The 26,470-nt window shown below is 43.6% G+C and overlaps 1 pseudogene; it reads right to left on the reverse strand.

Moving 5' to 3' along the window:
- Nucleotides 1–3,780: 3,780 nt before the first annotated feature.
- Nucleotides 3,781–23,612, reverse strand: LOC147717914 (uncharacterized; annotated as a pseudogene).
- Nucleotides 23,613–26,470: the final 2,858 nt, after the last annotated feature.

Below are 26,470 nucleotides of genomic sequence, written 5' to 3' on the forward strand. Positions count from 1 at the left end.
GTCGATCTGCGAATGTGGGCCACTTTTTTGGGAGTGCCCGGCCTAATAATGATCCCAAACCGACCCTGGATTAAGAGCCCTGCACCTCTCCATGTCTGCCCTATGCTGCTGCTTGACACTCTCACTAACTCTAGAATGTTAGTACCAGCATTCTGATTGGCTGAGCCAATCTCAACATTCCATGCATGGTGCTAATATGACCTTAGAGTCTGGGTTCACACCCCTGTCATTTAATTCCAGTATCTGTAAATTTGCAGATGGCCTTCACTCTCTGTGATCCAGACTCCGCTGTGGGTTAGTACCTGGGGACACTGGTCTGTGTCCCTCTGACTCCGCTCCACCGTCCTGGGGGCTGATACTAAACTCTCCACGGGTGGGTGAGGAGAACTAGCCCCCCCCCCCCCCGTACATCCCAGCCTAACAGCAGCTTGCATGAAATAAAAAATGCATTTGTTTTCTCCGGATAAGACCTTTGGAATTTCATGGTAACATTCTGTACTTTAATGGAACAAGGCTGCTCGACTTGCCTGTTTTTTTCTCGGAAGCCATTAAGTGTCAGCTGTTCGCCCATAATTTCCAGATGTTTTTTGTTAGATGCTAAACACACAGAAGGCGATGCATGCCCAAAGAAGGTGGCGACATAAAAAGCCGCGTCGTGGATAAGAAGCAGGCCGTAACATATTGCTGTAAACGTGTCGTCCGCCATAAATCTGCCGCAGCAGCGCGCGCTCCCACTAAATAAATAGAAAGGCGCCTCCATCTCGCGCTGGGGACGTTACTAAAATCGGGAATTTGAAGCCTAAATCATGGCGGCCTGGGTGGAACACCAAGATGCCTTTTTACACTGGCATTCACAGAACTGTAAATAAACAGAACGCTTAGGGATCACTCCCCCCTTATCCCCCCCTTATCCACCCCCGCCCCGCTGCTCAGGACTCTGTCCACCTAGATTTGCGTCATATCAGCATGACCACTGGAATTATGCGATTGTGCAGCGATTTTCACATACTTAGAGGTTTGCAGCTCATGCCACACAATCCACTATCTGCTGCATAACCTGCCGATTTTAACAACAAAAGTGTTCCTAGATGAAATGGCTTAATAGTTACTAGAAATGCAGTGACAAGTGTTGCAGCGCAGCGGAAGCTCCCTCCTGTGGCTTATTGCTATATTTGGGTGATAAACTGGTACTAATGAGGTGCAACCAATGCCCAGACACTGTTATCAAGGTTAAAAATGATGAAATAATGTGGTAAAACTACTACAAAATGTGCCATATTATGGAGCATAATTTGTCTTTTCTTGCCGTATAATTTACTCAACCTTGCAGCATAATTTGGCCCTCTCCTGCCGCATAATTCCAGTGGCCTTCCATATAAGTACTGCTACAAACCGTAAATATAAATGGTATTGTGGACTGACGCACAGGGCAGCACTTTGGGCCTAGGCTACTGCACCGTTTTTGGCCAGCTGGTGCTAGAGGCCTCACAGCACTCTTTACTGTTGCTACCATCATCTTTATCCTGTAATTAGACAACCTGTCTCATCCGCCTACAAAAAGTCTGCCGTGTGCTCATCACTGTGGCTCAAACCTTACGTGCCCCAGCAGGCACTTAATTGTCTTCAATTCATATTGCTCCGCTCCCTAAAGTAATTCCAAAATCCATGCCACCTTGTCCTGGTCGTGGCACAGTTCAATTCTCACTGAGTTCAAATGTATGCCTTCATGGTGCAAAGGAACTTGATTCTTCCACTAAATTCTTGAAATCCTGAAAAAAGCCCTGGCATACTCACCTTCTCATCACATCTTAGAGATATCACCTCTAGTAAATCACCTGGTCCAAGAATGACCAGAGTGTGAAAAAGTGTCCTCAAAGTTTTAAAAAGTGAGCTGGACACAGAGCACTCCACAGGGGACACTTTTTCTGCCCATCCAATGACATATCCAAATGCGGACCATTCTCCTGGTGTAGAGCAGGTGACCAGGAACACATCTGGCCATCTCTAAAGCCTCCTACAACTCACCAGAAGCACTTTCTGATTCACACCTGCTTCAACGTCAATTCTCTTGGCCAATGCTGACCTTTACCGATTGTGCTCCGCCTAAGACGGTTGGTGGATCAACCTTTATTAGAACATTGGAAGGTGGAGCACTCCATTGCAGACAATGGAGTGCTCCGTGCTTCTACGGGCCGGTAAAGGCCCGCAGAGCAACATTACAATGTTGTTTAACACCTTGGCTGCTATAGGGTTTTCCCCTCCTGTGCTGATCCTGGATGAACCCCATTGTTCATGACAAGGTCAACTCGTCAAACGCACAGCGCAGGTAACGCCCATGACGAGCTGACCTTGTCATGAGCATGGAAGGGGTTAAAAAAAGGTCTCTCTGAGCCCGAGGGGATTTCAATCCCCTCGGGCTCAGAGAGGCCTTTGTTTAATTTGTTAGAACATTCTGCCATCTAGTGGCAGAATGTTCTAGTAGCTTTACAACCCTTTGTAGCTAGGGTATACCGGCTATTAAAGTCCTGCTCCCTTGTTAAAGGCCCTCGCCTTCGGCTCAGGCCTTTAACGTAGGAGCGGGCCTTTAATAGCCAGTAAAGCCCGCTACGGTGGGCTATAAGGCTATATTAGTTCTCATACACATAGCCACATACAATATGTCCCAGGATATACCAACTTGTCAGATTTAACCCCTTCCTCCGATTACCTCACCAGTCTTCTTCAATCATAAGGATACACTGTGATGTGACTCAAATTTCATACTCTCCCATCATCTGTTTTACATAATTTAAGAAAGGTTTCACCGCTCTCTTTGACTTGGTATACTTTGACCCGTTCAAATACCTACCGATGCCCCTATCCTTACCCAATCTCCAACAGCTATACTCTGTTCTTTGGCATGTAACCTCTTGATGAACTCAAACTTTTTTCCTTTTGATACTTCAACTCTCTTTCTTTCTTTGCAGTCTTCATTTGAAGACACCTCGAGCCATCCCTTGTCCCACTTCATCCAACCTTGGTACGAGTTTGCTGTCCAGTTTTCTTCACCTAAACAATTTGTCAATGTTCTTGCAAACAACTACACATATGCCAATATGGATATCAATTCATCTATTCCATCAGACACCATGATCACACATCTCAATTGAAATGATCATATATTTTATTTTTTCATGATTATCTTATCTCATTATTTTAGGATATTTTATCAAAAAAGGAGAATACATTATTCATCAATTTGAAACATCAATTTCTCAAAAACATTAGTACACAGAGACAAGAAAATTACAGTATTTATACTAATACAAAAAAATGAGATTAGCAATACATGAAATATAAACACATAATCCAAAATTATTTTATGCTCAGGGTCTGTATTAATGAAAACAATTTGTTTTTAGAACAGAAAAAGCCCTTATCACTGGCATTACAATGCCCTGCTTCACTATTTTCTACAAGGGCAAACCCAAACAGTGTACCCCCTGATCTCATAAAAACAAGAATACTGATTGTAATTTCAACTAATTCACAACATGAGCATCAGTGGTAATGCATACATAGAACACTTTGTCGAAAAACAGTTGACGCATTTCAAACCCAACTATATATTTTTGGGGGTTCTCCTCAGGACTCGGAACACAAGTGAGCTGAAAATGACAAAACACACTCATATTAGCAAACGTACGCATTCCTACTCCAGTTAAACGTTTCACACCACATCAACACCGTATTACCTCTTCTCTCCAAAAAGGAATTTCAACGTTAATTCAGCCCCTAATTCTAAGAAACTAAAGAACAAAAAAAAAGGAAACCAAGTAACTCTTTGTACCAAAGGTTAAGATACACTTCCTTACAACTACAAATACTAAAAACACAGGAGCTTACTTATGAAGAGGAAATCCTTCCTAATCCTTCCCAACCATCCAATCCATGACAATTCTTATTTCTAACCTCATGTGATTATCTGCGAATCAACAAAACACATTGTTAGCGGTCGCTCAAAACGGCCTGGTTGACTTCTGCATATGTCCATTGTTGGTAGTAGCCTATACTGCATTTATTCAACACATACCTCATCATTGTGTGGACTGGGCATTCATTCACTGCACTTCACTTTCGTAAATGCATGGCTTACCGGTTTTTGACCTGGTTGTTGTTTAAGCGGTCACTTCTGGGTCTGGCGTCTTGCTTTTTTCCAAAGTTTATTTTGACTGCCCCATCCAATGTTATTATTTTAACGTAACGGAACAAGAAATAAATGAAAACTATTGGTGGAAACTTATTTTATTATAATACCGGAAAGGGTATTGACCCTTAGATTTCTGGGAGAGGTGAAATTCTTCTGCTGACAACTTAATCTTTTGCGATACGTCCATAGTGTACTGTGGGGCTATTGTATTAACCATGTTAATATATGGTAACCGTCTAACCCTTTGTATTACATTCTTAGTTACGGTAATAAATGAATAGTTCCGATACGAAAGGTGGCAGTGCCAGACTTTCAAATATTTTACATGCTACAGTGCTTATTTATAGATTATGCAGCAAGAAAGGCTGCCCGCTAATTCCATCTAAATAGTATAATAAGGCCCATTAGCCTTATTGATACAACTCAAAAACTAATGGGCAGGATTATCCTGGATAGGATCCTCGGGTGGGTAGAGGAAAATGAAATTCTGTCCATACTCCAGGCAGGTTTTAGGACAGGTATTTCAACCCTGGACCAAATATTCCGGCTCCAGACTCAATTCTAGAAAACGGCAAAAGTGGAGGTAGGTAGCACCTACGTCATTTTTGTTGACCTACGGGCCGCTTTCGATCTTGTCCCTAGGGAAACATTGTGGCAAGTCTTAGCATCCTTAGGCCTCCCCCCTATTTATTGGACACCCTAAATAGATTACATACTGGCAATTATGCCCGAGTCCGATGTGGGAGGTACGGAGAACTTTCACCATCTTTTCCTGTTTCAAAGGGTGTACGACAGGGCTGTGTTCTGGCCCCACGCTGTTTTCCCTTTATATAAATGGGCTTGTGGATGATCTCAATGGGGTAATAGACAATGACGCACCGAGGTTGGCCACTGGGAGGGTGCCCATGCCCTCACCACATCTTTAACAAAGCAGACTCCATTATAGCACCGCACCTCCGAGACGTCATCAACTGCTCCCTCAACTCTGCAACCTTCCCGGAAAGCTGGAAACATGCCGAACTCAGCGCCCTCCTGAAGAAACCCACAGCTGACCCCACCAAACTCAAAAACTACCGCCCTATCTCACTCCTTCCATTCCCGGCCAAAGTCATCGAGAAAGCGGTCAACAACCAGCTCGCTACATTCCTCGAAACCAACAAATCCCTCGACTCCTCACAGTCCGGCTTCAGAGCCAAGCACAGCACTGAAACCGCCCTCATCGCAGCAACAGACGACATTCGAACTCTACTGGACAATGGAGACACAGTCGCCCTCATCCTCCTCGACCTCTCCGCAGCCTTCGACACGGTCTGTCATAGCACCCTTTTACAACGCCTCAGAAACATCGGAATCCAAGGAAGAGCACTGGAATGGATCACCTCGTTCCTCACCGGAAGAACCCAGAGAGTCCGCCTTCCACCATTCAAGTCAGAGGCCACTGAAGTCATCTGCGGCGTACCACAAGGATCTTCACTCAGCCCCACCCTCTTCAACGTATACATGAGCCCCCTCGCGGCCATCGCACGCCAACATAACCTCAACATCATCTCTTACGCTGATGACACTCAACTGATCCTCTCACTCACCAAAGACCCTAACATCGCCAAAACCAACCTGCATGAAGGAATGAAAGAAGTAGCCGAATGGATGAAGCACAGCCGTCTGAAACTGAACTCAGACAAAACAGAAGTCCTCATCCTAGGCACCTCCCCCTCCGCCTGGGATGACTCTTGGTGGCCAGAGGCCCTTGGAAAAGCACCCATCCCGACGGACCACGCACGGAACCTGGGCGTCATCCTGGATTCCTCACTCTCGATGAACAGACAAGTCAACGCCGTCTCTTCATCTTGCTTCAACATTCTTCGCATGCTCAAAAAAACATTTCGTTGGATCCCCACCGAAACTAGAAAAACAGTCACCCACGCTCTGGTCACGAGCCGTCTGGACTACGGAAACACCCTCTACGCCGGTACCACCGCAAAACTCCAGAAAAAACTCCAACGCATCCAGAACGCTTCAGCCAGGCTAATACTAGACATCCCGTGTAAAGATCACATCTCTGGACACCTGAAAAACCTCCACTGGCTCCCCGTCAATAAAAGGATTACTTTCCGGCTCCTAACCCACGCACACAAAGCGCTCTACGAAATCGGACCCGAATGCCTCAACACAAGACTGTCCTTCTACACCCCCACCCGCCAGCTACGATCCGCCAACCAAGCCCTTGCCACTGTACCTCGCATCAACAAAACCACCATGGGAGGTAGATCCTTCTCCTACCTGGCAGCTAAAACCTGGAACTTACTTCCCACTCACCTTCGCCTTACTCAGAACCACCTAGCATTCAGAAAGCAACTTAAAACGTGGATATTTGACAAGTAATTCCCCACCCCTCTCCAAGCGCCTTGAGACCCTTTGGGTATGTAGCGCGCTATATAAATTTATTGACTTGACTTGACTTGACTTGACATGTTTGCGGAGGACACTCTGCTGTTATCCAAAACATCATCGGGCATCCAGCGAATCTTGGACGGCTTTGCAACTTTCTGTGCTCAGTGTGGATTGGAGGTCAACTTGGAGAAAACCAAGTATATGATATTTAATCCACCGAGACAGACCCGTCCAAACCCTGCTCTCAATTGTAAACCTCTGGAACGTGTTAAAACTTTTGTCTATCTGGGTATCACCCTGACAGAAGAATTTGATTGGGGTTGTCAGATCTCTAAATCAGCTCTTAGGCTAACGCAAATAGTAGGGGGTATCAGTAAGCTCCATAGAACATCTTATTTCAAATCGGCTGGCCCGGTGCTTGAAATTTATCGACTCTAGGCGAGAACAGCCTCAACATATGGCGCCGAACTTTGGGGACATAAGAACATATCAAATCTCTTGAGGGTGGAACATCGCTTTATGAGGAACTTGGTGGGTCTACCCCAAAGTACATCTCTTATCCCTCTTAGATTTGATTTGGGCCTGGAATCGATGGAGGATCTGGTAGTCGCACGACCTTTGCTATACTGGAAGAGGCTTTGGTCGGTCCCCGAGCTGGCCCCCTATAGAACTGAATTTTTGGAGGTCTGGGGCCTTTTAAAAAACAAAAACATCCCCTGGCTTATGCATATTAAGGCCCTTAGTGCCCGGGTAGGGCTGTCCGACCTCTGGGAGACTCCGGAGGTGAGCTGCCCGAGGATATCTAGACAGGAAATCAAAAATCTCCTGAAACACCATAATTGGGATGGCCTACAAAGATCATCTACCTTGGGTAGGCTGTCTGCAGAATTCCTCTTGGTTAAACTGGAATCACGATTTGAGGAATTTCTAGATAAAATCCAACCCCCATTGGCGAGTAAGCTTTATATACAATTAAGGCATGGTAGTCTTCCACTCAGACCATTTACCTCAAAATGGGCACATTTGAAGAACAGCGCATGCCCAGCCTGAACTATAAACAAGAGGATGTCCCCCACGTTCTGTTCTTCTGTCCAGCGTATCTCGCAATAAGGAAATGCTGGCTGATTCAACTATGCAGGAACTTGGGGTTTAGACATTGCAATCAGGCCTGTAGGGTTTTAATGTATGACACCTCTCCCCCAATAGTATTTGCTGTATCCCGTTTTCTATTCGGAATGTGGCGCAGAAGGAAAACCTTTGTGTAACCCCTCTGTTTTAAATTATGTATTGAATATTTCCTGGTCATTGATAACTGTGTGTTTAATTGATTTTTATACCAAACACTGTATTTATTTTTTTATACTGGTTGTGCTTTGTATGTATTTTATCTGCACTTTTATGGTCCTTCGGGCCGAATAAAGTTATCGAAGATTATGCAGCTCTGTCATTTTATTCAAACCATCAATGGCAGTACTGAATTTCAATATTAGCGTTTTAATCACCTCCCCTGGTGTCAGATTCTACTGGTGATAATACAGTCCATCGCAATTCAGTCTCTGAGTGATTCTGATTTAACCAATTTACTCACCAATGGAGCAGTGAGTACTTTCTTACTAATTCTAGATTTATGTTGAGTAATTTGTTGCCGTGCTTTTTGAATCTTTTTGCCGATATATACCTTTTTGCAATTTGAAAATGTATTATGCTTCTAACTGATGTTTTTGCATGAAAACAGATCTCCTTCAATGGTTTGATTGCAGCAGGTGCATATACAACACCTATGATGCCCTAAAATTGGTGGTAAATTGAAATGCTATTGTAAGGTACTCTTGACTGATGATTGATGGAAGTGCTATATGCACTACTTGATTACCAATGCTTTTCTCTTTTTTAACTGCAAACAACGGCTTAGTGAAAGACTCATAAAATTTGAAATCAAAATTTTGATTGATGACCTTCTTTAACTTGTTGGTCTTTGTGCAAAACAAGCGCTCTTACTTCGGACTGTTTCTTTTTTGTAAGAGTTCTTATCTTGGTGTCCACCACGCTCTTTTTATTGAATGTTTCAATAGTTTCAATAGTTCTTTAGGATATCCTTGTTCTTTTAGTTTATTCAACAATTTTGTTGCATGAAACTGGTAATCAGTTTTTTGGGAGCAATTTCTCCGTATCCTTAAAAACTGACTAAACGGTAAGTTATCTTGAAGGCTACGAGGTTGATGACTAGAGTAATGTAAGGCTTTCTAATTTTACATGGGTTTTGATGTATACTGAACTTGATGTCTGGAATCCTATTATCAAGCCAATCATGAAATTGGTTAAGTGTGTCAACTTGTCATGTCCTATCCATATAAAGAATATATGATCAATATATCTTACCCAACTTGTGATTTGATGTTGGAAAGGATTGTTGTTAAAAATGTATATTTCTTCAAATTTCGCTGTATACAGCACTGTATAACTCCGGTGCAAATACTGCATACACTGCTTGATTACCAATGCTTTTATCTTTTTTTAAGTGCAAATCGGCTTAGTAAAAGACTCATCCAAATTTTCAATCAAATGCCAATTTTGATTGATGACTTTCTTTAACTGGTTGGTCTTTGTGCAAAACAGGCGCTCTAAATTCGGACTGTTCCTGTTTTGTAAGAGTTCTTATCGTGGTGTCCACAATGCTCTTTTCATTGAATGTTTTTATAGTTTCAATAGTTTTTAAGGCTATCCTCGTTCTTTTAGTTTATTCAACAATTTTGTTGCATGAAACTGGTAATCAGTTTTTTGGGAACAATATCTTTGTATCCTTAAAAACTGACCAAACTGTAAGTTATCTCGAAGGCTAAGAGGATGATGACTAGAGTAATGTAAGGCTGTGTTCCTATCTGTCAATTTTGTATGCAACTTAGTCATCAACACTCCATCTGATGCGTATACTTCAACATACAAAAACATAATTTTACATGGATTGTGATGTATACTGAACTTGATGTCTGGAATCCTATTATCAATTCAACAATGAAATTGGTTGAGTGTGTCAACTTGTCCTGTCCATATAAAGAATATATCATCAATATATCTTACCCAACTTGTGATTTGATGTTGGAAAGGATTGTTGTTAAAAATGTATATTTCTTCAAATTTCGCCACATACAGCACTGCTACATTCGGTGCAAATGCTGCACGCACTACTTGATTACCAACGCTTTCATCTTTTTTAAGTGCAAATAGCGGCTTAGTGAAAGACTCATCCAAATTTGAAATCAAATGCCAATTTTGATCGATGACTTTCTTTAATTGGTTGGTCTTTGTGCAAACCAAGTGTTCTAACTTCGGACTGTTTCTTTTTTGTAAGAGTTAATATTGAGATGTTTACTACGCTCTTTTCTTTGAATGTTTCAATAGTTTCAATAGTTCTTTAGGATATCCTCATTTTTTTTGTTTATTCAACAATTTTGTTGCATGAAATTGGTAATCAGTTTTTTGGGAGCTATTTCTTCGTATCCTTAAAAATTGACCAAACAGTAAGTTATGTCGAAGGCTACGAGGATGATGACTAGAGTAATGTAAGGCTTTGTTCCTATCTGTCAGAACCCCAACTCAGTCCCTGGCATTAACCCGCTCTGGGGTGAGTAAGATAAGCAATATACTGCCTAAGAACCATTCCTGGACCGGACTTGTTAGAAATCGGCGTTCCAAGATGGCCGCCGATTTCGAGAGTCGAGTAGTGGTCTAGTCTTCTGCCCGCTGCTGCTCGAAAATTCAGGTGAGGCGCGAATGTGAAAGGAAGTGCGCACTTCACCTGAGATTCGACCAGGCAAGGAGCTAATTCAGAGTGCTCTTAGTTTTAGTCAGGAGGTCTGTTAAGAATTATTTTTCGAAGTTATTTGGATGTTAAGGAAGTCTAGAGAGAGTGAAAAAACATTAGGTTATAGAACGAGTAGAATATAACGCTGGGTACTTACCCCATTCCTGAAAGTACCACAGGCGACACAGCGGTTGCGGCGAAGTGAAGTTCTTCAGCATCCGCAACAAACCTGGAGAGGAGCGAGAGAAAACGGAAAGAAGAAATAAGCTAAGTGACAAAGCAAAAAGATAACAGTTTACAGAATTAAGTATTGGGAATTATACTTACCGAAAAGGCAGTTTATTAACTTCTTTTGACCGAAGGTGCATTTAAGAAGGTTCCTCTAAGAGAAGAAAAAATCAGAAGTTTAATCCCACATGAGTTATTTGGAAATAACGATACTTAAAACTACGCCAACGAAAGAGAATTAATACAAGATAGATAGCCTTAGTGAGTAAGTGTTAATACTAAGAATAGAATAAGTGAGTAATAAGATTGTCGATAAAAGAAACTAAAGATAGACATTGTGTATTCTAGTAGCTGAGGCACGAACTATCCGGTAGAACACGAGCAAGGAAAATAAATAGGAAGAGTTAACAAACGAAAGTCAAATTAGTGAAGTAAGTAGAAGACAAATAAGATATTACTAGGAAGCTAGTTAATACAAGAAAAACACTAGATTAAAAGAACATCTTATATTTACAGGTCCAACTATTTGACTAGAACAGTAAACAAGAGTAAACAGAAGAGAAGCACACATCTTGGGAGTTCAGGGTATGTTAAGAAATAAATAAAAGATTTCAGAAGAGAAGGTTCAGGAAATAATAGACAGGATTGGAAGATTAATTGTGTATTCCTTCCTTAGGTTCAAAAGACGAATAAAACTACAAGACAGAAAAAAGAACCAGAGGAACAGTCAGGACCAGTCTCTTCTTTGTTTGTTATTTTGTCCATTACCCCTTCCCCCAAAGGAATAGTCAAGAGGCTCAGTTTTTAGTTGACCTCTGCATTGTCTCTGAAGGGGTTTTGGGAACCAACATCTCTGTTCCCGTGCAAGCCAAAAGCAAGAAAAGAAAATTGAATTCGACAAGATAAGAGTCTGACACTATCTGCCGATTTGATATGTAACGTAGTCATCAACACTCCATCTGATGCGTATATTTCAACATCCAAAACCATAATTTTACATGGATTGTGATGTATACCGACCAGATGTCTGGAATCCTATTATCAAGCCAACCATGAAATTGGTTAAGTGTGTCAATTTATCCTGTTCTGTCCATATAAAAAATATATCATCGATATATCTTACCCAACTTGTGATTTGATTTTGGAAAGGATTGGTGTTAAAAATGTATATTTCTTCAAATTTCGCCATATACAGCACTGCTAACTCCGGTGCAAATGGACAACCCATAGCAGTCCCCTTGACCTGGAAATAAAAATAATCTCCAAATTTGAAATAGTTTTTTTAAGGGCAAAACTTGCCAGACTCATGATGAATTTTGTGGGAACTCATTCTGGTTTGGGTCTAATTTCTAAAAACCTTTCAATGGCCTTTAATCCATCCTCCTGTGGTATCTCTGTGTATAGCGACACAACATCAAAGGTTACCAATATCTGATTTACCTCTGAGAAATTCATTGTTTCGATTTTGTTGATAAAATCCATAGTGTCTCTTAGGTATGAAGAAACTTCACCCAAAAATGGTTTAAAAAGAAATCCACTTATTTTGATATGAGTTCCAAGACAGACTCGTATCCAGACACTATTAGACAACCGGGAGGTTCTACCTCACTCTTACGTACTTTAGGCAACATGTATCTCAATGGAACTCTTGGGTGTTCCTTTATCAAAAAATCGTATTCCTTTGCTCCAATAAAACCATGATCAAATCCTTGTTTTAGGATTAACAGTAGTTCTCCTTGAATTTCTCATGTTGGATCATCTTGGACTTTTCTGTAGAACTCAGGATTACTTATTTGTCTCAACTTTTTGGTAATCAGAGAAGCCCCAAACCACAATGGCACCCCCTTTATCCTTAGGTTTTATGATTACTGAAGGGTCATTTTTTTAAGAGTTGTTAATGCATCTTTTTGTATTTTCGAAATATTATGTTTGACAAAGTTCTTTTTCTTGTCCATGTTACTAATTGCTGATAACACAGTGTGTTCATTTATCACAATCTCTTTTAGAATTAGGTTTGATTGATGACAAAAAGTTGATTTATTTCTAAGTCCTGAAGTTTAAGTGTTAGATTGAAAATTGTAATGCAGAAAAAATGGCAACAAAATTCCAAGACCTCAGATTTCATTTTAACAAAATCTGTCCTTTTTGTTGGTATAAAGGAGAGGCCTTTTTCTAAGATACTTTCTTCAGCTTTTGACAGTGGTCGGTCCAATAGATTAAAAATGGGAGACAAATCTGTGTTTTGTAATAATGATGTCTTATTGACATTTCCCATAGTTGGATCGTGTATCTGTTTCTTCCTCTTGATCATTGCTGGCCTCTCCCTAAAAAAGGGGTGGGTTGTTGTTGTTGATTTCTGCCCTGTCGGTTGGTATTGGAACTGCCTTCTCCAATATCTGATTCTCCAGCTGAAGAGAATGAAGTATCCGAAAAGCAAATACATTTACGCTGTGACCTGGCTTGATAGTCAGGGATAAATCTTTTTTGAATCTGGTCGAGAATAGAAATCTGTTTGTAAATATGGATAGGTTGTCTCAAAGGATTTTTTAAAAAACTTTTTCAAATTTCGAACCTTTTTGATTTATTGTAAAGTCCTTAAACTCAGCTATTTCTTTGTCAATCTTCGCCAACAAAGATTTGGCATCTGTTATTGATTGATTATGTTTGATCTCTAGTTCTAGAGCAGCAATCTCGGCTAACTGGTCTTGCAATAATCATTAAGCTGTTTCAATTGTCAGCACCATTAAATCTCTACTGCATTTTGTCCCGATACAGCTGTAACCTTTTTTGTATATTGGATCCTCAGTGAAAATCACTGGAATACTTTGTATCTGTAATCGAAAGGGTATGGTGCCTGATTGGAAATATTCTAATAAGAAATGTCCATGCAAGTCAGTCCTGATTTGCTTCTTTCTTAATCTAATTAGTGTATCAGATTCGTTCTGCTGATTTGCAGTGGCACTTAAAGATCCTGAGGAAAAGAGGAACGGTGCATTTAACCCCTTCGCTGCGAGGGATATTCCCCCGCTGTGCTGGGGGGTAGGGGGGGCGCGCACAGCGCTCACATGCTCATGACAAGCTGAGCTTGTCATGAGGCACGGCGCTCCTGTGCTCATGACGAGCTCAGCTCGTCACAGCCACACCCGTTCCCGTGGAATGCTCAGCACAGCAGGGGAATTATCCCCCCATGCGAGCGTTCCACGGCTCATGACGAGCTGAGCTCATCATGAGCACCGGAGCGCCGAGGCTCATGACGAGCTCAGCTCGTCATGAGCATTCAAGGGGTTAACAATCTTTGGATATACTCTACTGTGTATGAAAACGTGTCTTGCTCTGTCATATTTATAAATTCACAATACAAACTATAGAAACAACCTCTCTTGTCCTACATAAAGAATAATCACCACACCATTTTCTCTCTGAATTCTCGGGAATTAAAACCTTGCGAGTGATAACCTGCATAGAAATCTTAAACTGTAAAACTTTCTCTGGCATCAAGACTTCACTCAGAGGTGGCTCGTCCTTTAACTAAAGCTCCTCCAGACTTTATCACTCCTAGAATATAAATGGAGGAATCATCCCTAATCTGATCTGGTAATGCTCCAAACTTCTTTGTGGCACCAGCTTACTTAGGGCTTTGGCAAACCCTTCTACTGTTTCCTCTTGGGCTTGTGCCCTGTGCCCAAAATGCTATCTTTCTAAGATGGTACTGGCACACGATAAGTAATGAATATCAGGTTTCCTTATACAAATGTCATGTTCATTCAATTTTCTGGCTGTCTTGGCTTCTAATTCCTACAGATCCTCGATCCCTCTACACCAAGGTACTGCAGCGAGAACTCCAGGATCTTTACCATTCCTAAGTTTGGCCCACAAACCCAGCCATAGTTCGGGACAACTTGCTTCCATTGTCCCCATTTGATGCTTGGCTCTCATGGGTGACTCAGGAATAACGGCAGGGGTGTAATGTTCTACATTTCTATCTCTAGTCAACCGAAAGGCCAGAAAAAACACACAAGCAGAGAACCAACTTGTCAAGTGTTGTGTAGACAAGTTCAAGAAAGAAACCAGAGTTCCACTTAGTCAGGTGTGCCTGTCACCGTTCTTCAGGCAGATGCGCATTATGGTGTCAATATCATAAAATATAGTGGCTCTACGACTACATTGATAGGGGCATATCTATTTGTGGGGGTTATCCATTGACAATATCATAATTTACTGGCAGGATTCAAGGTAAACACAGGCGAGGTAACATGCTCGGGCTGGAAACTACAGACAAGTCAGTGGAACTTATTGCATTGGGATCACTAGACGGCTAACTGCATAAAATGACATATTGACTTCCTGTTGTTAAGGTCACATGGGGGTCAACTGGACAGACTCATATGTATGATCATTCAGAGCTCAGAGGCTTCACCTGGAAATGTGTCATTGGTTGCATTCGCTCTCTCCATTTACGTACCAGTCAGACTTGTGTCTGTCCTTCACATTTGTGGTGTTTCCTCACTTCTCCTAAAAACCTAGGTTACATTGTGCTGTCCCTTGACCGAGACAGTTCCATCTGGTAGCGAGATCCCGTCAGTCACCAGTAGGGCATTCATCACTTTAGTTGGTATTCAGGGATGGTGGGGGTTTCAGCGGTTCTACATCCTCCGAACCCAACCATGAAGCATGACCATTGATATAAAAAATTATCTGCCCCAAAAATATATTCTTAAGCACACTTTGGTAAAGAATATATTTTTAAGTAAAACACTTTGGTAATAAAATTAACAACGCTACAGTTAATTCCTTCTCCACAATCAAATAATCTGAACCATACAACAGATCATCAGTGCTCTAGGGCTAGTACAATACATAGTGGGAGTATTATTAACCGCACAATCTACTCCTGAGAGTTTTCATAGTTTAATATATGAATATTTCTATAGTTCATCTACCCAGCCCATTCAAGACATTCAGGTAGACGTTTTGCGACGTCTTTGCATGAGAAATCTCCTTCATCACCATCATTTAATTTCACAGGCACTCCGATTATGCCACATGCACCTTTCTTGTCTACAACAGACTGTTTAATACATTCTTAATTTATATATTAGTTTGATAGTGTTGAAAACAAGTGCTACCCTATTGTAAAAGGCCTGTGCATACATTATCAGCCTTAAGTTTAAAATCTTCAATACAACTAATTTAATAGACTGTAAAACAGGGATTCAACCCTTCATATTCATTGATCAATCCATGATTGTAAATTATCTATTCTATAACAAACTATTTACATCTTTTTAGATAATTTGTTTCTCCTCTTTGCAATCACAATTATGTTGTAAAATGGCGCTGGCTTTTCTCAGGTGCACCTTATCAGCTCCAACCCTGATCCTCGACTGCATTGTTGAGGTGCTGCATCATTCCCCAACCTGTTACTAAAAGATGATACTCACTATATATAAGATGGATTCCAATCTTCTCTTTATTCACAGCACTTCAGCCCCAGGCGAACTGCATCGTAGGTGTCATCTTCAAATCCAAATACAGCTGGAATTACATTTCAAGCCAGAACAGATGACGTCATGGAGATGACCCAGTCCAGGTTAGACCCACAGCTCCGGGTAGCATGATGCCACACACCTCCTTTGTGGTCCTTCCTTTGTAGCCCCTGCATCACTTTCTGACAGCATTACCTGTTTCAGTTTTAGGCTCTGTCCACAAGCCGTTGTTGACCCATCTATTGGTCCACTGCTCGCCTACCTTTGCGTTGCTTTATGTTCACTCTTCACCAGCCCATCCCACCTCCTGCCTACCCCTTGCGTGCTCTCTGCCTTGGCACCTCCCTACTCACCTGCCATAAGATGCCAACATATTCTTCTACTGCTGTCATCCCCTACATCTCTCTGGCACTCTCTCCGTATGCTGCCTTTCTATGAGCTCTGCCTCTCTACCCTGCTGCAGAGACATCTCCTAATTTGTTATTTTCTGTAGTGTGGAACACCAATCTCTATTCCTTAATTCTGCTCATCTCTCACTCCTTGACCCTTGACCTCAGCATCACTTTTCATCCTCTAGCTGTCCCTTCCGATTCAATTCTGAATTCAACTTTAAGACCTCAAACTCTTTGCAACCTTCCCTGCGTCTCCCAGTCCTGTCTGCCCCCCTTGCCCTCTCTACCACATGATCAACCTCCTGGTTCAACCCCTCCACTCTAGCCTTCCTTCCTTCCACCATCACAGAGGCCCAGTGTACTGCATTGAGAGCACCTCCATGCATCAGATGGGTGAGGTGCCCTTCCTCCTTCCTTTTATGCTCCTTTCCCCAACTATGTTTACTTCTCCTTCCCATATTCAAGATGTGTCCACTGCACCTGCCCCATTCCCCATCCTCTGTGTTGCCCCTCCTCTCCCTACCACCTGTGCTGACCATCTTTCACCTTGTGTGGTTTGAGACAATAGCGAAATTTTTTGTTGATTTTTGCTTTTCCTGTGTCTGTAGTCTTGTGGCGGCAGGGCCTATTTAGATGCGCACTGCGTGGATGCGTAGCGTACGCGCCACCGGCACGCCGAAGGCGCTCCTAAGGCAAGCCCGTTTGCGCCCATCAGCGTCCCGAAAGCAGCCAGTGCCATCTATGCTGCCCGTCGAACGCCAGGTTTGGAGGGAAGATTGCGCTATACCAGGGATTTTCTGTGGGCTCTCTGTCCCCAGACCTGTCCGCATCAAGGTAACTGGGATGTGATGGGATGCACTAACATCATCTGCCTGACCTTCGGTTTTAAGCTGAGTTTGGGTGCAGTCTCTTCTGCCCTATCCAGCACTTCTTCAAGCAGATCTATGAGTGCTCCAGCCATCTCCGCTGCGCTACTCAACGTTCGCTCAATCAGGAAACATCATGAACATGTCTTTGAGCTCCTTGCAGACATACCTGTAGACCTCCTGTATATTACGGAGACTTGGATTGGCTCTACATCTGATCCCATTGTCACCCTGCCTACGCCCAAGGGCTATAATGTCTCCAGAGCCGATCGCCCAGAGGGGCGGTGGATGGAGTGGCCACTATTTATAACAATAAGTGGGACCTTTGCAGGGGCGATGTTACGTGGGGTGATGTTGTTATTTCCCGGGCTTTGCAATTCTCCAATTACATTGTGTTAGAAGATCTTAATAGTCACCGTGATCAAGCAGACAACAAGGATTCGCTTGACTGTCTGGATACTTTGCACCTGGCTCAACTCTCCAGTGGATCAAACTTCCTACCCAAAAGGCAGGCTATATACTAGACCCAATCTGCACTAACTTTCCCATTTTGTAGGATCCATGCCCAATCTCATGGTCTGACCACTTTTTGATGTATTTTCCTGGGATGTTTTCAATATCAAGCCATCAGCACGGACATAAGGCAAACCAGCCTTTGACAAAATTAACCCTCTTGCGCTCAGTCAGGCCTTGGAAGATTCCAGCGGTACAAAAGGGGGTGGTGATGGACGGAGCATCTGAATCAATCAAACACTCACACCCAGTCAAAAGATCTGGGTTTAATCCATCACCGTTCTTTAGCCCACTCTGCCACCCCAGTTCAGACATGGCTATATGCAAATCAGTCTGACCCTGTACTTCATGGGAACAGTCCAGCCCGAACTGCCAAGCCATGTCTTCCCTGGACTGGAAACAAGCTTCCGAGGACCGGTTTCTGGCATTCTAGCCGTCTTCAGCCCGGCTTGCTTGAATCCAGTGGCAAAGTGAGCAAGGGACTCACGTCTGAGCATACCATGCCACACTTATGGCGGCCAAAAGCGGTACAAAAGGGGGTGGTGATGGACGGAGCATCTGAATCAATCAAACACTCACACCCAGTCAAAAGATCTGGGTTTAATCCATCACCGTTCTTTAGCCCACTCTGCCACCCCAGTTCAGACATGGCTATATGTAAATCAGTCTGACCCTGTGCCTCATGGGAACAGTCCAGCCCGAACTGCCAAGCCAGGTCTTCCCTGGACCGGAAACAAGCTTCCGAGGACCGGTTTCTGGCATTCCAGCCGTCTTCAGCACGGCTTGCTTGAATCCAGTGGCAAAGTGAGCAAGGTCTCACGTCTGAGCATACTCTGCCACACTCTTGGAAGATTCCAGTCCCACCCGATCGGGGATCTCGAGGGCCGGCTTGCTGAATTTACTAACTGGGGTTTCCAGTGCAGTGGATACGCTTGCCATGTCCAAGGTTGTCTAGGGAATCTCCAGCTAAACCCTGGTTTACTCCTGACCTTTATGCAATTAAACACGAATGCAAGATTCTTGAACATGTGTGGTATCGCAGTCAATATTGCCCTGCTGCTAAGCTGAAGTTAAGACTCAAACCAAAAAATCTATTATGGGGCTGTAACCCAGGCCAAAAGGCAATTCTACGCAACTCGCATTGACTCGTCCAAAAACAATACCAACAATTTTTTTTCAATTGTACAGAGTTTTATGTCCCCTGAAGCTCAATCTAGGGAGTCTCCATCCACAGACACCTGGTGCAAGAGCCTTTGCAATTTTTTCAGGGAGAAAATCCTTTCCATTCAGGTGGCATTCTCCTCCTGTGACAAGGGCATCGGGGCCGCTTTGGTGTCATCACCTGCTGATCCCGACCATTCTTTGCATGCTTTTAGGCATGTGGACCTCTCTGAGTCCCTTAAAATTCTTCCGGGCCTAAAGTCCGGCTCTCCTTCAGACCCCTGTCCAGCCAAAATGTTGGCATAAGTTGCTAGGACCATTAATAATGAAGTGAATGGCATCATCAATTTGTCTCTTCAGGTAGCCTGCGCCTGGAAGCAGGCTATGATTCTGCCTCTTTTTTAAAAAACGTAGCTAGACCCACTCAGCAAAGTGAACTACCGTCCCATCTCACTATTGCGAGAAGGTGGTGAACAGACGACTCACAGAGTTTGTGGAGAGAGAGGGCCTGTTGCAGGGTTCAGGGCCAGTCAGGGTTCAGAGCCTCCCACAGTACTGAGTCTGCCCTGGTAGAGGTTTCGGAGGCAATTAGGGAGTGTCTGGACACCGGCGGGAGGGCAGCATTAATTCTGTTTGACCTGTCGGCGATGTTCGACACTGTCCCTCGCACTCTCCTCCTCTCGCGTCTAACCGAGATCGGTGTAGCTGGCACTGCTTGGGGCTGACTCAAGTCCTTCTTGGAAGGACGGGCTCAGCAGATATGGCTTCCACCGTCTTCTTCTTTTCCCAGTCGGTGACCACAGGAGTCCCCCAGGGGTCCTCCCTTAGCCGCCTTCTTTTTACCATTTATGCCACACCTCTGGTGTATCTGGCAGAAGACCTTGGGGCCAAGGTTATGGCCTACGCTGATGACACCCAGCTTCTCTTCACCTGGGATAAGAATGTTGACTCTGCTTCCTCTGCTCAGCACTGCTTGTCTTCTATTTTTAATTGGCTAGCTGCTGCACAACTCAAGTGTAATGAAGAAAAATCGGAGATTCTCCTCTATGGAAAGTTTCCTTCCAATTTTAGGGAAACTCTCTGGCCGCCTGAGTGCGCTCTTCCCACTTCTACAGGGAAGCCCGCCAAGAACCTGGGAGTGTGGTTTGAGGAGAATCTTTCCTTTTCGACGCAGATCAGGAAACTTGCTGAGACCTGCTTTGGCCTTTTGAAAACCCTGCTTTGAAAACTCTACTGCTTAGGGCGACGAAAGAAACTGTCATCTGTGCCCTTATTCTGTCTCAGTTGGACTACGCTGACCCCCTTTATGTGTGCATCCCGGGCTATCTGTTAAAAAAATTCCAGGTGGTCCAAAATGCAGCAGCCAGACTTCTTCTTGAGATTCCCTCTAGGATTAGCATGAGACCCCACCTACGCTCTCTGCATTGGCTACCCGCAGCCGAACGGGTCAAATTTAAATCTTTAGTTATGGCCCACCACACTCTTCGTGGGCATGGCCCTATTTACCTGCAAAAACGCTTTTCCTTCTACACTCCAGTGCGACATCTGTGTTCCATGTCCCAGTACCTCACCCAAGTCCCCTGCTTTAAATATCAGAGGCTTGGAGGCAGCTCTCTAGCTTGGAAAGCTGCTGTTGCATGGACAGTCTACCTTTGCCCCTCCGGAACATTCAGGACCCGTTGATTTTCAAAAACAACTTGAAAACACATTTCTTTCCGAAATTTTCTGGCGTTTGCCCCTCTTTGCTTTGCGCCGGGACACTCTTGAGTATCTGTGCGTGCTACTAAATAAATTAACATAACATAACATGTTCTTTTGGGTACAAGAGGTATCTTGTCCTGAAGTACGCATGAGAGTATCGTTCTGTGAAGAAGGGGACGTTGTGCATTGTGAGATTGCTTTCAATGTGTATGAATTTAGAAATGTCCTATGGTTGATATTGCATTCATTTTTTGTGTAACTAATTTTATTGATATTTTCTAAAGCATAGCGAAACATAACAATGTATAGTGCATTTCTCACTAGTGGCAATGCAAGGCTTCTTGGTTACCCCTCCTTCATGCACTTTGTGTAGTATATTAACCCCTCCCCTGCTGATAACGGAACCGCTCGGTCATCAGCCGCAGTCGCACTGTGCTGATGATGGAGCGGTTCCGTCATGGCCCGGCCGCCGCGCCTGCGCGGCGCGTTCTATTGAGCGGGCGGGGCTGTGACGAAACCACTCCGTCATGAGCACAGCGCAACCGACGCTGGTGACGGAGCGGTTCCGTCATCAGCATGCGCCTGCCGCTCGGCCGCCCTCCCTCCTTAGCACTGCGGCGGAACAGCCGCCGCAGTGAAGGGGTTAAAAGAAAGAGAAACAATAACAATAATAGTAAAACATGCAAAGAACTCCCCATCCCTCTCTCTCAGACACGACACTCGGGTATTGGGTTTTCAAAACCAGCAGTCATCTTGGGGTCTGTCTTTCGCCTTCTTCAATAGTCCTCCTCCCCAGTTATGTCAGTCTGGGGCTTGGTCCTGCTCCCATTGGTTGGGCATATTCGGGTATGGAGCTTCTCATCAGTATGGAAATGAGGTAGGCCAACAAGGGGGACCAGATCTTGTCCCACTGTTCTCCATTAGGTTATAGGTCAGCTTCTCTTGGGCCATTATTTAAAGACTATGCACCCATAGATCTGGCAGTGGTGCTGCTGCTTTTCCCCCCAGAATAATGTGATCACCCTTATGGCTGCAATATTGCATGGTGTTTTTGAGTATGTGGAGTGAGGTGGCATGTTGTGGTTCTCCTGTGCGTATTTTGGCTTGTACTCCTTGTGTGAAGGGATGTTTCAATGTATTTTGCATTGTGCGGTTTAGTGTGTATGTACGACCACTTCATGTTAGCCTGTGGCTCTTTTCACAAACCTGCACAGAACAAAAAACAATTCTGAATCACATAATCAGGATTTGCAGACTTTTCTGACTACAAATCCACTTACAACTGAGGTCAATCCACTAGCCCACTAGTTTTTCCACAGTACTAACCGTATGGTTAGTAAAAATGTAAATGTAAGTGTAGCTAGGTTAAGGCTTCGAGATGACCACTGGGAAAGTGGTGAACACCACCATGCCATAACTATGGGGGCATTAAAGGCATTTGCAATGGTTATAAACATGCAATTTATGTACAATATGTGCCTACTGAGGCTGGAGTATCTGTGTCAATTGGGTGTAAAACATCCATTCACCCCATAATGTTTTCCAAGTGGATAAATGTATGTGTGCTAATGCACATTTCCGCCACACCTTCGCCCTTGGATAGTCTTTTTTGGAGGCAATTTTCACAAGTAAATGTGGAAGAGGAGATGCTACATGGAATTCTATAATTTATGCAAATTTATACTTTTAATCCTGTAAGTCTTTGTAAATTCCCTGAAAGTTGGAAATCTGTGCAACTCATATTAGGATGCTGTAATGCAAAGGTTTCAGACTTTCACAAGCTTTCTTTGTGAATCTAGCCAAAATCCCTTTGGTGATTTTGGCTTGAGTTCCTGCCCGGGCACATCTTCATGGAATTCTGTGACTTTAGGTCTGACCTAGAGATAGCTTCCGCTGTCTCGCCAGCATCATGTATAATGAAAAAAACATAAATAATAAATGCATGTACATACTTAGAGACGTTTTTGGTCAGTACTCATCCATTTGTTTGTTCAGCTGTCATTCACTTTTTGCTTCCTCTCAATCATACAGCATGTAGTCATAGGTCAGCCATTGATTCTCTTTGGTGTTAAAAAGCCTGATCTTGGTTTGCAGCTTTAGGTCCTTGGAGCTCCAGATCTTCTTTAGTTGAATGAAGGCAGGCCTTGCTTTGCCGCTTTTTGCCTTGACGTCGGCGTCTGTGCCACCCTGCTTATTTATGACACTGCCTAGGGAGATGAAGGCCTCAACCTTTTCCATTGCATCATCTGCAGGAGTGACTGCAATTGTGCAGGCTGTGTTAGCCTTCAGGATTTTGGTTTTACCCCTGTGGATGATTTTGAGGGCCAATTGTGCTGAAGTGACTGCCTCATTGTTGGTCTTCTCTTGCACCTGCAGGTGAGTATGGTAGAGTAGTGCCAGGTTGTCTGGAAAGTCCAGGTCGTCGAGCTGCATCCAAAATGTCCACTGGATCGCATTTCTTCTCCTTGCCTTGGATATCTTCATGATCCAGTCTGTAGCCAGCAGGAATATAAAGGGCAAGAGCAAACAACCCTGGAAGACTTAGACCCTCATTTGGAAGGCTCTAGTGAGTTGTCCTCCATAGACTATCTTGAAGGTCATTTCATCATAAGAGTTCCTGATGATTCCTACAAGTTTATCTAGCACACTGTAGTGGCAAAGAATTTTCCAAAGAGTCTCTCTGTCCACGGTGTTGAATGCCTTCACATAGTCGATGAAGTTGACATTGAGGGGTGAGTACCACTCCATCGACTGCTCAATGATGATGTGCAGTGTTGCAATCTGGTCTGTGCAGGATCTATCTTTGCAGAAACCAACTTGCAGCTGAGCATCGTCTTGTCCCTTCATTTTGTTCAGGATAACTCTGTTGAACACCTTGCCAGAGATCGATCAACCCTCCTGTGTGGGGCGGAAATTTAGAGGACAACAGTGACTACGATCAACGCCGACTCCCCGCCTCCTGCGGGAGCCGGCATTGCTTTTGGGCAGAGGGAGCTGCAAACATGCAGCTTCCTCTCCCTAAAAGCAACTCTGCTTCGCTGCATGGAAGCAAGAGCATTTTCATTGCTCTCACTTCCATGAAGTGAAGCAGAGTTTGCTATGGCATGATGGAAGCAGTGCTCCCGCCATGGCATCGCAAACTGCAATGTCCTGGGGGTGGGCACCCTGGGACATTGCTGGAGCTGGCCCTGGGAAGTGGTAGTCCCCTGGGACATTTACAGCCCCATGAGGGGGAATGCACTCCAACAATATTCAAGCCCTGGGGAGGGGGTGGTCCTCAGGGCTGCGGGGGCAGTGTGGCCCCCCACAGTTAAGATAATTAGCCCCGGGGAGGTGGCGTCCCTGGGGCTGCGGGGGGCCTCAAGCATCTATTTTAATCATTGTCCCTGGGACCTGGCCCATGCAGGGGCTTAAGGAAACCGAAGTGCCTAAAAAACGTTTTACCCGGATTCGCGATCCAATGCGAATCCCGCCTAATTTTTTTACATGTTTTTTTTAGCCCTGTGGGACCCCTTGAGCAGGCCTAGGGGGTAAAGGTGTTTCTACCCTGCCCCCTCTTCTTGTTTTTTTAATGTTTTTACCTTTTTTCTTGTGACTGGGTTCCACCGAGTCATAAGATGGCTGCCAACACTTCCTGGTTTGAATCAGATCTCAGGCACAAAATCGACAGGGTTTGCGGCTCCTCCGCTTCGCTATTTGTATATGTGAGAAATGTTTAAATTTCTCCGGAACTACTGAACGGATTTACACCATTTAACAAAAAGAGTGCTTTCAGAACCAAGAGTTACATTTTTGCCAAATTTGGTGTAATTCTGTTCAGCAGTTCGGGCTGTAGCCGTGTCTAAAATTTCCTCTGGAAACTAACATTGAGTAAACACATTTTGGGACCCTCCACTTTCTCGGCCCCCCGTTGAACAATCATCCCGAAACCTTCAACACAGCAGCTGACCTGACCACCCCATTAGTTTTGAAAATTTCGCAAAGATTCGTCAAACGACACCAAAGATATTGGCCAATCAAAAAACGCTTTTCCTATGGAAACTAGGTCCTAACTATAACTACCTACTGGCGACCGCCATTAGGTAATATATATTTATGTACAGAGAGAGGGAGATAGTCACATTAAAGGCACAGATAAAGTGCAGTTATGGTTACAAATTATAATTGAAATAACAAGGAAATTCGCAATTTATGGTTAGGAGCGCAATGCATTGCTAACACAATAGCCATGAAGCCATAACTTGCACGCCAAATGCAACGCTCATGATCTCACCACTAATAATAACAAATGAAATTACAAATGTTGTAAATGATCTTACCTGTGAGATTACACATCAAATGCACCTTACCACTTTGATAGAATCAACTATGAATGCAGTATTATGCATTGTTTGGATTATGTGTTGTTTAATTACATTTCAGTTGCAGGTATTATTTATTTATTTCAAGTAATTTAATATTTCATGTTCAGAGAAAATAGCAATTCAGACTCATTCTGAGATGTTCGATATTACCAAGCACAGTAATAATAACTCAGGGCTTTCCTGGGACACACACACACCAGTTCTAGCAAGTACAACATGACCCATAAAATGATCAGGAATTCAGTAACAACCTGTGGAAATTGGTGTGGTGACACTGTTCCCACTGTATTGCCCCATGTCCAAGATAAAAACCCAAAAAGGCGAGGTCCATTTTGCATATAGAATTTGTGGATTCCCACAATATTTACAATTTCGGGGGTAAAATTACTGCTGCATTATAAATTGTGCCCTATTGTGAATCAAGATCTAAGGGGTCTCTTAGCGTTATTGATAGATAGAGGATGTTTATTGTTACCAAACACATTGCTGCTTATATTATCAACATTAGGAGGATGAAAGGCTGAGCAGATGGGCAGGACTCGACCCAGTGACCATGTTATGAAATACGGATCCCTGCACAGACATTCCACAGGCAGGCACTGGGTTCCAGGTCCAATCGGTGGACTCTCACATTTATTTGAATACAGTTCGCATTATGAACCTGGCTCACCCCCAGAACAGAGGCGAAAGGCGTCTTGACTGAGCTTGTAACTCGAACTCTCTCTCTCCCCATCACAGCGCTTTGTTCTGCCTGCGGGGCTCCAGAGGGTCTCCCAGGACTCCCTGCACCATTCCAGCCTTTGCAGACGAATCCTTCACTGCTGTGAGCTGCAATCTGAAGAAATAATGAACTTATTTGAACACACATGATCACAGCCACACATAAATAACATGTCAGAGAGAAGAGGGAAAGTCAATTACAGCCAGGGCCCTGCTTTCCTTCTCGGCGCTGTAAAAGGAGAATGATTGTGCCCAGGGCATGAGGCAACCTCCTTTCTGTTTGTATTTCGTCATTTTCATCAGGGGTTGGGTTTGGGTGTTTTATCCCTGCTTTTCAGAGCACATGGAACCAGTCAGCGTTGTTTAAAAGAAAACATCCCTTTTGATGTGAAACGCCATGTTTTTTTTAACAGACCCTCCGTGTGAGCACCTTTCGGCTCTATGGTCCTGAGCACCTTTCGGCTCTATGGTCATCAGCATCACTTAAAGGCCCCTTTCCTATTGGGGCGGTAATGTTGTGTTGCAATTCCACATCCTCAGTATGTGATAAAGCTGTTTTCTTTCTATAGTGGTCATACAATAACCACACCACCACACCATTGCATGTTGCAATGTAAATATAATCCATATTTGTAAAGCGCGAACAGGTCACCCCTT

Source organism: Lissotriton vulgaris, chromosome 5 (genome assembly GCF_964263255.1).
Source record: "Lissotriton vulgaris chromosome 5, aLisVul1.2, whole genome shotgun sequence".
In the NCBI taxonomy this organism is placed as follows: Eukaryota; Metazoa; Chordata; class Amphibia; order Caudata; family Salamandridae; genus Lissotriton; species Lissotriton vulgaris.